Raw genomic sequence first — 12,211 nt, 5'->3', positions numbered from 1 at the left:
AATAGTAGGAGACTTCAATACAGCACTTTTAGCAAATGACAGATCTTCTAAGCAGAACATCACCAAAGAGACAAGGGTCTTAAATGATACACTGGATCAAATAGATTTCACAGATATATAGAGAATTTTCCATCTGAACGCAACTGAATACACATTCTTCTCAAGTGCACATGGACAACATGCTGGGTCACAAATCAGGTCTCAACCAATACCAAAAGATAGGAATTGTCCCCTGCATATTTTCAGACTACAATGCTTTGAAACTAGAACTCAGTCACAAGAAGAAATTTGGAAGAAACTCAAACACATGGAGGTTAAAGACCATCCTACTAAGAGATGAATGGGTCAACCAGGAAATTATAGAATTAAAAAGATTCATGGAAACTAATGAAAATGAAGATGCAACCATTCAAAATCTTCGGGATACTGCAAAAGCAGTCCTAAGAGGGAAATACATTGCAATACAAGCCTCCCCCACCCAAATGGGAAAAAACTCAAAACACAAGATAACCTTGCATCTGAAAGAATTGGAGAAAGAGCAGCAAGTAAGGCCTACACCAAGCAGCAGAAGAGAGATAATAAAGATTCAAGCAGAACTCAATGAAATTGAGACCAGAAGAACTGTAGGATGGATCAACAAAACCAGGAGTTGCTTCTTTGAAAGAATTAATAAGATAAATAATCCCTAGCCAACTTTATTAAAAAGAAAAGATAAAAGACTCAAATGAATAAAATCATGAATGAAAGAGGAGAGATCACAACCAATACCAAGGAAATACAAATTATTTAAAAAACATATTATGAGCAGCTATATGCCAACAAATTAGGCAATCTAGAAGAAATGGATGCATTTTTGGAAAACCACAAATTACCAAAACTGGAACAAGAAGAAATAGAAAACCTTAGCAGAACAATAACTAGGGAGGAAATTGAAACAGTCATCAAAAACCTCCCAGGGCCAGATGGCTTCCTAGGAGAATTCTCCCGAATGTTTAAAGAAGACAAAATACTTATTTCACTAAAGCTGTTTCAAAGGATAGAAAGGGAGGGAATACTTAAAACCTGTTTTATGAGGCCAGCATTACCTTGATTCCAAAACCAGACAAAGAAACCACAAAAAAAGGTGAATTATAGATCAATATCCCTGATGAATACGGATTCAAAAATTATCACCAAGAAATTAGCCAATAGGATCCAACAGTACCTTAAGAGGATTATTCACCATGACCAAGTGGGATTTATCTCTGGGATGCAAGGATGGTTCAATACTCATAAAACAATCATATCAACAGGAGAAAACACAAGAGGGCAGCTCCGGTGGCTCAGCGGTTTAGCAGCCCAGGGTGTGATCCTGGAGACCCAGGATCGAGTCCCACATCAGGCTCCCAGCATGGAGCCTGCTTCTCCCTCTGCCTGTGTCTCTGCTTCCCCCTCTCTCTCTGTGTTTCTCATGAATAAATAAATGAATAAATATTTTAAAAAAGAGAGAGAGAGAAAAAACAAGAACCATATGATCCTCTTAATAGTTGCAGAGAAAGCATTTGACAAAATACAGCATCCATTCTTGATCAAAACTCTTCAAAGTGTGGGGGCAGAGGGAACATTCCTCAATATCTTAAAAGCCATTTATGAAAAGTACATAGTGAATATCATTCTTAATGGGGAAAAACTGAGAGCCTTTCCCCTAAGATCAGGAACACGACAGGGATATCCACTCTCACCATGCTATTCAGCAGAGTACTAGAAGTCATAGCCTCAGCAATCAGGCAACAAAAAGAAATAAAAGGCATTCAAATTGGCAAAGAAGAAGTCAAACTCTCCCTCTTCCCAGATGACATGATACTCTACATAGAAAACCCAAAAGACTCCACCCCAAGATTGCTAGAACTCATACAGCAATTTGGCAGTGTGGCAGGATACAAAACCAATGCCAGAAATCAGTGGCATTTCTATACACTAACAATGAGACTGAAGAAAAAGACTTTAAAGAATCAATCCCATTTACAATTCGACCCAAAAGCATAAGATACCTAGGAATAAACCTAACCAAAGAGGTAAAGGATCTCTACCCTAAAAACTACAGAACACTTCTGAAAATAATGGAGGAAGACACAAGCAAATGGAAAATATTCCATTCTCGTGGATTGGAAAAATAATGTGAAAATGTCTATGCTACCCAGAGCAATTTATACGTTCAATGCAATCCCTATCAAAATACCATGGACTGGGATCCCTGTGTGGTGCAGCAGTTTAGCGCCTGCCTTTGGCCCAGGGCGCGATCCTGGAGACCCGGGATCAAGTCCCACGTTGGGCTCCCAGTGCATGGAGCCTGCTTCTCCCTCTGCCTATGTCTCTGCCTCTCTCTCTCTCTGTGTGTGTGTGACTATAATAAATAAATAAATAAATTTTTTAAAAAATATCATGGACTTTCTTCAGAGAGTTGGAACAATCTAAAGATTTGTGTGGAATCAGAGAAGACCCCGAATGGCCAGAGGAATATTGAAAAAGAAAGCCAATCCCCGGGGCATTACAAGGCCAGATATCAAGCTGTATTACAAAGCTGTGATCAACAAGACAGTGTGGTACTGGCACAAAAACAGACACATAGATCAATGGAACAAAATAGAGAACTCAGAAATGGGCCCTCAACTCTATGGTCAACTAATATTCGACAAAGCAGGAAAGACTATCTACTGGAAAACGAACAATATCTTCAATAAATGCTGCTGGGAAAGTTGAACATCCACATGCAGAAGAATGAAACTAGACCATTCTCTTACACCAGACACAAAGATAAACTCAAATTGGATGAAATATCTAAATGTGAGATAATAATCCATCAAAATCCTAGAGGAGAACACAGGCAACACCCTTTGAACTTGGTCACAGCAACTTCTTGCAAGATACATCCATGAAGGCAAGGGAAACAAAAGCAAAAATAAACTATTGGGGCTTCATCAGGATAAAAAAGCTTCTGCACATCAAAAGAAACAGCCAACAAAACCAAAAGACAACCTACAGAATGGGAGAAGATATTTGCAAATGACATATCAGATAAAGGACTAGTCACCAAGATCTATAACAAACTCATTAAACTCAACACCCAAAAAACAAAAAAATCCAATCATGAAATGGGCAGAAGACATGGACAAAAATTTCTCCAAAGAAGACATAGACATGGCCAACAAGCACATGAGGAAATGCTCCGCATCACTTGTCGTCAGGGAAATACAAATCAAAACCACAATGAGATACCACCTCACACCAGTGAGAATGGGGAAAATTCACAAGACAGAAAACCACAAATATTGGAGAGGATGTGGAGAAAGGAGAACCCTCTTGCACTGTTGGTGGGAATGTGAACTGGTACAGCCACTCTGAAAAACTGTTGGAGGTTCTTCAAAGAGTTAAAAATACAGCTACCCTACAAACCAGCAATTGCACTACTGGGGATTTACTCCAAGATACAGATGTAGTGAAAAGCCGAGGCACCTGCCCCCCAATGTTCATAGCAGCAATGTCCACAATAGCCAGACATGTGGAAGGAGCCTCGATGTCCTTTGACAAATGAATGGATAAAGAAGATGTGGTCTATATATACAATGGAATATTACTCAGCCATCAGAAAGGACGAATACCCACCATTTGCTTCGATGTGAATGGAATTAGAGGGTGTTATGGTGAGTGAAATAAGTCAACCAGAGAAGGACAATCATCATATGGTTTCACTCATATGGGGAATATAAGAAATAGTGAAAGGGATTATAAGGGAAAGGAGGGGAACTGAGTGGGAAAAATTAGAGAGGGAGACAAACCATGAGAGACTCCTAACTCTGGGAAACAAAAAGTTGTGGAAAGGGAGGTGGGCGGGGGGTTGGCATAACTGGGTAATGCACTGCGGAGGGCACTTGATGGGATGAGTACTGGGTGTTATGCTATATTTTGGCAAATTGAACTTAAAACAAATTTAAAAAAATTTTTTTAAAAATTTAAAAAAATTTAAAAAAATTAAAAAAAAAATATCCCTGGTGTGATTTTAGTCTCAAACTCGCTAAGATTTTTTTGGTGACCTCCTTGTATTATCTATCCTGAAGAATGTCCCATATATGCTTAACATAATGTGTATTCCTCCGCTATTGGGTGAAGTATTCTGTAAATGTGTGTTGGGTTCATTTGATCTAAAATATAGGTCAAGTCCAACATTTGCTTATTACTCTTTTGTCTGAATAACCTATTATTGAAAATGAGGTATTGAATTCCCCTATTACTGTATTTTAGTGTATTTATCGCTTCAGATTTTAGTATTTGCTTAATTTATTTAGGTAGAGACATTTCCCACTATTTGAAAGTAGAGCATTTCTATGAAAACTTTCATGAGCAGAAATGGTATAAATCAAAAAAGCAACTGCCTTTAATTTATATGGAAAACTTTAAAGCATTCTCACTATCCAAAAATGGCTTTTCTTAGTTTTTTTCTGATACCTTAGGACACATCTCGTTAATGAAAGCACAAAACAAATCTGGATAAAGCACAGATGCTCACAGACACAGTTCAAAGCTATCAAGGCTTGATGCTGAGATGCTAAGTGCAGTTCCCAGGGAGGTAGATTTGTGGCCCCACTCTCACCGCTCAGGGTGGGCTCTTTATCATGGCTCACTGCAAAACAAACACTGAACACTGTTTTTGCTTTTTATCTTTTTATGTAAAAGTGAAAATCTTCTTTGGCTGTCTTTCAGTTAGCAAAACAGGTACTAATATAGGTCTTTTGTAAAAGCAATGTGGCTTAATGCAAACTTTCAGAAAGAAGGAGATACCTCTACTCTGATGTTGGGTGCATATATAGTTACAATTTTTATATTGTCTTTGATGCATTTATCATTATCCTCCTTTATCATTGATGCATTTATCATTATCCTCCTTTGTCATTATACAATGAACTTCTTTGTCTCTCGTTAAAGCTTTTGAGTTAAAGTCTACTTTGTCTGATATATGTATAGCTGCCCCTGGTCTCTTTTAGTTTCCATTTGCATGGAATATCATTATTGAACTTTCAAGTTGAGCCTATGCATGTCCTAAAGCTGAAATGAGTCCCTTGTAGACAGAATGTAGTTGGATCTTTAAAAAAAAAATCCAGCCAGCCCTTTGTATACATTTTGTTGGGAGAATTCAATCCATTTGCATTTACAGTAATTATTGTTAGGTAAAGACTTACTAATGCCATCTTATTAATTATTTGTTGGCTGTTTTATAGTTCCCTTGTTCCTTTCATCCTCTCATGCCATCTTTCTGTGTGAATTGACAGTTTTCCATAGTGGTATACTTTGACTGCCTTGTCCTTATTTTTGGCGCATCTAGTGTAGGTTTTTGCTTTGTGATTGCCAGCAAATGGTACACAGAACATCTTATAGATATAACAGCCTATCTTACACTGGTAGCAACTTAACCTTGATCACTTACAAAAACTCTACTTTTTTAGTTCCCCATCTTTTATGTTTTTGATGTCATAGTTAACCTTAATTAATATTGTGTATTCCTTAACAAATTACTGTACATATACTTCTTTTTTAATATTTTATTTATTTATTCATGAGAGACACAGAAAGAGAGGTAGAAACATAGGCAGAGAGAGAAGCAGGCATTATGCAGGGAGCCTGATATAGGATTCGATCCCAGGACTCCAAGATCACACCCTGGGCTGAAGGCAGGTGCTCAACTGCTGAGCCACCTAGATGTCCCTGTATATATCCTTCTTTTTAATGCTTTTGTCTTTGACTTTTGTACCAGAGTGCAGTGTTTAACATACCACCATATCACAATATTAGAATTTGAATTTGGCTATATACTTACCTTTACCAGTGTAATGTATATTTTCACATGTTACTAATTTGCACCCTTTTAGCATTTCTTAAAAGTGAGGTCTGCTCATGATGAACTCCCTCATCTTTGGTTTGGCTGGGAAGTATCTCTCCTCATTTATGAAGAACAATTTTGCTGAATAGAGTATTCTGGTAGGTTTTCTTTTTTAGCATTTTGAGTATAATACCTACTTTCTCCTAACCCATAAGGTTTCTGCTGAGGAATGTGCTGATAGCCTTATGGGAGAGCCCTTGTAAGTTATGGGCTTCCTTTAAGATTCTCCTTGTCTTCGATTTTTGACAGTCTTTGTAACTTATCTTGCAAAAGATCTCTTTACATTGAGTTTGTTTGGGGACCTTTGAGTTTTATGAACTTAGATATCAAATCACTTACCAGATTTGGGAAATTCTCTGCCATTATTTCTTTTTTTTTTAAATAATACATTTATTTTTTATTGGTGTTCAATTTGCCAACATACAGAATAACACCCAGTGCTCATCCTGTCAAGTGCCCCCCTCAGTGCTCATCACCCATTCACCCCCACCCCCTGCCCTCCTCCCCTTCCACCACCCCTAGTTCGTTTCCCAGAGTTAGGAGTCTTTATGTTCTGTCTCCCTTTCTGATATTTCCTACCCATTTCTTCTCCCTTCCCTTCTATTCCCTTTCACTATTATTTATATTCCCCAAATGAATGAAAACATATAATGTTTGTTCTTCTCCGATTGACTCATTTCACTCAGTCTAATACCCTCCAGTTCCATCCACGTTGAAGCAAATGGTGGGTATTTGTCGTTTCTGATGGCTGAGTAATATTCCATTGTATACATAAACCACATTTTCTTTATCCATTCATCTTTCGATGGACACCGAGGCTCCTTCCACAGTTTGGCTATTGTGGACATTGCTGATAGAAACATCGGGGTGCAGGTGTCGCGGAGTTTCATTGCATCTGTATCTCTGGGGTAAATCCCCAACAGTGCAATTGCTGGGTCGTAGGGCAGGTCTATTTTTAACTCTTTGAGGAACCTCCACACAGTTTTCCAGAGTGGCTGCACCAGTTCACATTCCCACCAACAGTGTAAGAGGGTTCCCCTTTCTCTGCATCCTCTCCAACATTTATTGTTTCCTGCCTTGTTAATTTTCCCCATTCTCACTGGTGTGAGGTGGTATCTCACTGTGGTTTTGATTTGTATTTCCCTGATGACAAGTGATGTGGAGCATTTTCTCATGTGCATGTTGGCCATGTCTATGTCTTCCTCTGTGAGATTTCTCTTCATGTCTTTTGCACATTTCATGATTGGATTGTTGGTTTCTTTGGTGTTGAGTTTAATAAGTTCTTTATAGATCTTGGAAACTAGCCCTTTATCTGATACATCATTGGCAAATATCATCTCCCATTCTGTAGGTTGTCTTTTAGTTTTGTTGACTGTATCCTTTGCTGTGCAAAAGCTTCTTATCTTGATGAAGTCCCAATAGTCCATTTTTGCTTTTGCTTCTTTTGCCTTCGTGAATGTATCTTGCAAGAAGTTACTGTGGCTGAGTTCAAAAAGGGTGTTGCCTGTGTTCTCCTCTAGGAGGTTGATGGAATCTTGTCTTACATTTAGATCCTTTATCCATTTTGAGTTTATCTTTGTGTATGGTGAAAGAGAGTGGTCTAGTTTCATTCCTCTGCATGTGGATGTCCAATTTTCCCAGCACCATTTATTGAAGAGACTGTCTTTCTTCCAGTGGATAGTCTTTCCTCCTTTATCGAGTATTAGTTGACCATAAAGTTGAGGGTCCACTTCTGGATTCTCTATTCTGTTCCATTGATCTATGTGTCTATTTTTGTGCCAGTACCACACTGTCTTGATGACCACAGCTTTTGCCAGTTTGCTTTGACCACAGCTACAACCTCAAATCTGGCATTGTGATGCCCCCAGCTATGGTTTTCTTTTTTAAAATTCCCCTGGCTATTCGGGGTCTTTTCTGATTCCACACAAATCTTAAAATAATTTGTTCTAACTCTCTGAAGAGAGTCCATGGTATTTTGATAGGGATTGCATTAAATGTGTAAATTGCCCTGGGTAACATGGACATTTTCACAATATTAATTCTGCCAATCCATGAGCATGGAATATTTTCCATCTCTTTGTGTCTTCCTCAATTTCTTTCAGAAGTGTTCTATAGTTTTTAGGGTATAGATCCTTTACCTCTTTGGTTAGATTTATTCCTAGGTATCTTATGCTTTTGGGTGCAGTTGTAAATGGGATTGACTCCTTAATTTCTCTTTCTTCAGTCTCATTGTTAGTGTATAGAAATGCCACTGACTTCTGGGCATTGATTTTGTATCCTGCCACACTGCCAAATTGCTGTATGAGTTCTAGCAATCTTGGGGTGGAGTCTTTTGGGTTTTCTATGTACAGTATCATGTCATCGGCGAAGAGGGAGAGTTTGACTTCTTCTTTGCCAATCCGAATGCCTTTAATGTCTTTTTGTTGTCTAATTGCTGAGGCTAGGACTTCCAGTACTATGTTGAATAGCAGTGGTGAGAGTGGACATCCCTGTCCCGTTCCTGATCTTAGGGGAAAGGCTCCCAGTGCTTCCCCATTGAGAATTATATTTGCTGTGGGCTTTTCGTAGATGGCTTTTAAGATGTTGAGGAATGTTCCCTCTATCCCTACACTCTGAAGAGTTTTGATCAGGAATGGATGCTGTATTTTGTCAAATGCTTTCTCTGCATCTAATGAGAGGATCATATGGTTCTTGGTTTTTCTCTTGCTGATATGATGAATCACAGTGATTGTTTTATGAGTGTTGAACCAGCCTTGTGTCCCGGGAATAAATCCTACTTTCTGTCATTATTTCTTTAAATAAGTTTGCTGACCCTTCTCCCTCTTTTCTCCTGAGACTCCAATAATTCACAGATTGTTTCTTCTGATGGTATCATGCAAATCATGGCTTTCTTTCCCTTCTTTCATTCTTTGTTCTTTGTTCTCCTCTTACTGGATAAGGTAAGAGGTCCTGTCTTCTAATCCACAGATTCTTTCTTCTGTTTGATCCATTTTTTAAATGTTCTCTACTACATGTTTCATTACATTATTTTTTCAACTCCACAATTTCCTTTTTGTTCTTTTTTATGATTTCTAACTATTTGTTAAAGTTCTCATTATGTGTATTGTTTCCTGACTTCTTTGAATTGTCTGTGTTTCCTTGTAGCTCACTCAGCTTCCTCAGAACAGCTATTTTGACATTTTTAGCAAGTAAATTGCAGATCTCCATGTCTTTGGGGTAGGTAACAGGAAAATTATTGTGATCTTTCGGTGGTGTGATATTTCCCTGATTTTTCACATTCCCTGAAGTCTTGTTTTGCTGTTTTAGTATTTGAAGTAGGAATCACCTCCTTCAGTCTTTACTGACTGACTTTGGGAAACACCTTCCGTATGGTGGGGATGCTTAGGTTTTCTCAGATCTTCTATGGACACAACCAGTTCCACACTTCTTGCTCTCTCTTGTGGCAGAATTCTTAAGCTTATATGAACTTCTCTCAATCCTGCAATATCAGGCGGGGTACTCACCACTCTAGGAGCCTCATCCAGCTGAAATTGTACAATATTCATTTGTTTGGCTTACCTCACTTAACATAATGTTTTTATCACTCTGGTCTTTTTAATGCTGCTGAGTTTTTTCCAGCATCTAGTAATTCTTGGGTCAGTTCTTCATTATGCATAAATGATCAGAATGATTAGTAAAGGGAGCTGCAGCTTCCCAAAGTCCTCCCTATCACCAGGAAGCCTAAATGTGGCCTTTGTGCTGGTGGCAAAGGTTTTATCCAGGAGGTTTGAGGGTAGTGGGTATGATGAAGGTAGGCAACCTGGAAACTCCACAAGTCAAAGTTAGGAGGTTTTTACTCTGGAGATGAAGTACTTCGTGGTCTCACTCTTTCTTTTCTTCTTTAATGTCTGATGCAAACATTTTTTGAGTTATCTGAAGCCTTGCTTGGACTCTTGCTCTGGTTCCAGACTTCACACCTGGATTCCCTTTTCACACAGGTTGTCTTTCTACAAGGAGCAGTCCTCTGACATTATTCTTCTGCCAATTTGCTTGCTGCGCATAAATGGGGAGGCAGGGTGTGTGTGGAGTCCCACTGACCCTAGCTAGAAATGCAGATCTTTCTTAAAGCATCCTAGTGATTGATTCACAGTCCACACTCCCACTTTTGTTATTGATTAGTTCTGAACTGAGCTTTTACTGTCCTAGTTGGGATTTTGTGCACAAAAAGAAATCCTTATAATTATTTATTTTAATCAATATTATATTATTATAGTTACAAAGGTAAAAAGTTTTGGTTCCCATAAACATTTAGGCTTAACTTATAATCTTACTTTATTTACAAATTTTTATGATTTTAATCAAAATAAGAACAGTTTTTTTCACTTGTCCTTTTTGAGTTAACTCATACATTTAATATATTTACATATTTAATCACATTGCCTTTGGCTATTTCAAAGTACAATTTTAATATAATTTGTTCTCTCAAATATTTCAAATACACCAAGGGAAGATGACAAATGTAAAAAACAAAAGCTTCCTAAGCATTTAAACCACACTTGACAATCTACTAAATTATCATCCTTATAAATTTTGTAGACAAAATCCTTTTAAGCCTTTCAAAATCATTTAAAAAATTAACAGAGTGTGTACAGGACATCATAATGGTTATATTTAAACACAACTTATGTAAGAGTACACTGAGTTTTAGAGATTATAAATAATTCATCCAACAAAGGGGAACAAAATAAGTGTGTCAGACCAGCTGATGTTCCAAGGTCAATAGCTTAGGACAGTGGCCTGAGCTCCAACTGAACCACATGAGAGATCCATGGGGCAGAAGACCCCCATACCTCTGGGCTGGATGTCTTTTTATAAGCAAGTTTTGTCTACCATAGCATCGACAGTGTCCGTATTCATAAATTTCAGCTGAGATTTGACCAATTGTATAATGTTAGTCAATTAGAATTAACCAATTTAAATTTCTGCAATCTAGTAATTTAAAAAAGAAGCCTGCCTTTAAATTAATGAGTCCTTCCCAGATCTTGTTTTTAAATTTAATTCTCTGTAGCTCTCATGTAAGTTCCTAACAATATTCTATTAGAACATTGAACCACATACTCAGATGTAACCTATTAAAACTTCTTATCCAGCAGATTAGTTGACTTCTAGAATACCTCATTTCTTTTTTTTTTAATACCTCATTTCTATATTATTTCATGTAAGTGAATCACTCTATTTCTTTTCTTTATTCATTAAGATTGTCTAATTTCCACATATCAAAATCTCATATTAAAAACCTATACCTGGGATCCCTGGGTGGCGCACGGGATCCCTGGGTGGCGCAGCGGTTTGGCGCCTGCCTTTGGCCCAGGGCGCGATCCTGAAGATCCGGGATCGAATCCCACGTCGGGCTCCCGGTGCATGGAGCCTGCTTCTCCCTCTGCCTATGTCTCTGCCTCTCTCTCTGTATGACTATCATAAATAAATAATAAAAAAAATTAAAAAAAAAACCTATACCTGAATCTTCTCAGAATTTATAAATTAATTTCATGTGGCTGGAAGAGAATTGCAAAATGTCCAACCTTAGTCTCTGCTGCTAATTTTCTGGAATTACTAGCGTATGGAAGCTAATTTCAGATTACCCATCTTAGCTCCCTGCTGTCCATTTTAGACTTTCAACCTATCTTTTTACCTCTGACATGCTTACATTTTAAAAACTCTTATTTAGTCCTCTAACAGCTAGCATAGTGCCTAGAAAATAATATACATTCAACAATTTTTTTAAAGTTTTATTTATTTATTCATGAAAGACACAGAGAGAAAGGCAGAGACACAGGCAAAGGGAAAAGCAGGCTCCCCCTGGGAGCCCAATGCAGGACTCGATCCCGGGACCGGGATCACGCCCTAAGCCAAAGGCAGATGCTTAACAGCTGAGCCACCCAGGCATCCCATGTTCAACAATTATTGATTGAATAGAATAGATGATTAAATAAATCAATTATTATCTTTCATTACTCGTACCTCAGTCATCCAAATTATTCAGAGAATTTTTTGTTATTTATTATGTATTATTATCTTGGAGGAATTTAACATATATAGAAAAAGTCGGCTAAAATGAGCACACAATAATTGTTTCCTTAATTGTCCCTTTGGTTGTCTTCATTTTTAAAAAATAGTTTACTTATTAATTCATGAGAAACACACAGAGAGGCAGAGACATAGGCAGAGGGAGGAGCAGGCTCCATGCAGAGAGCCTGATAAGAGACTCAATCCTGGGACTCCAGGATCACACCCCGAGCCGAAGACAGAGGCTCAACCGCT

This window comes from Vulpes lagopus, chromosome 4 (genome assembly GCF_018345385.1).
Source record: "Vulpes lagopus strain Blue_001 chromosome 4, ASM1834538v1, whole genome shotgun sequence".
Taxonomy (NCBI): domain Eukaryota; kingdom Metazoa; phylum Chordata; class Mammalia; order Carnivora; family Canidae; genus Vulpes; species Vulpes lagopus.
This window is presented reverse-complemented; position numbering follows the sequence as displayed.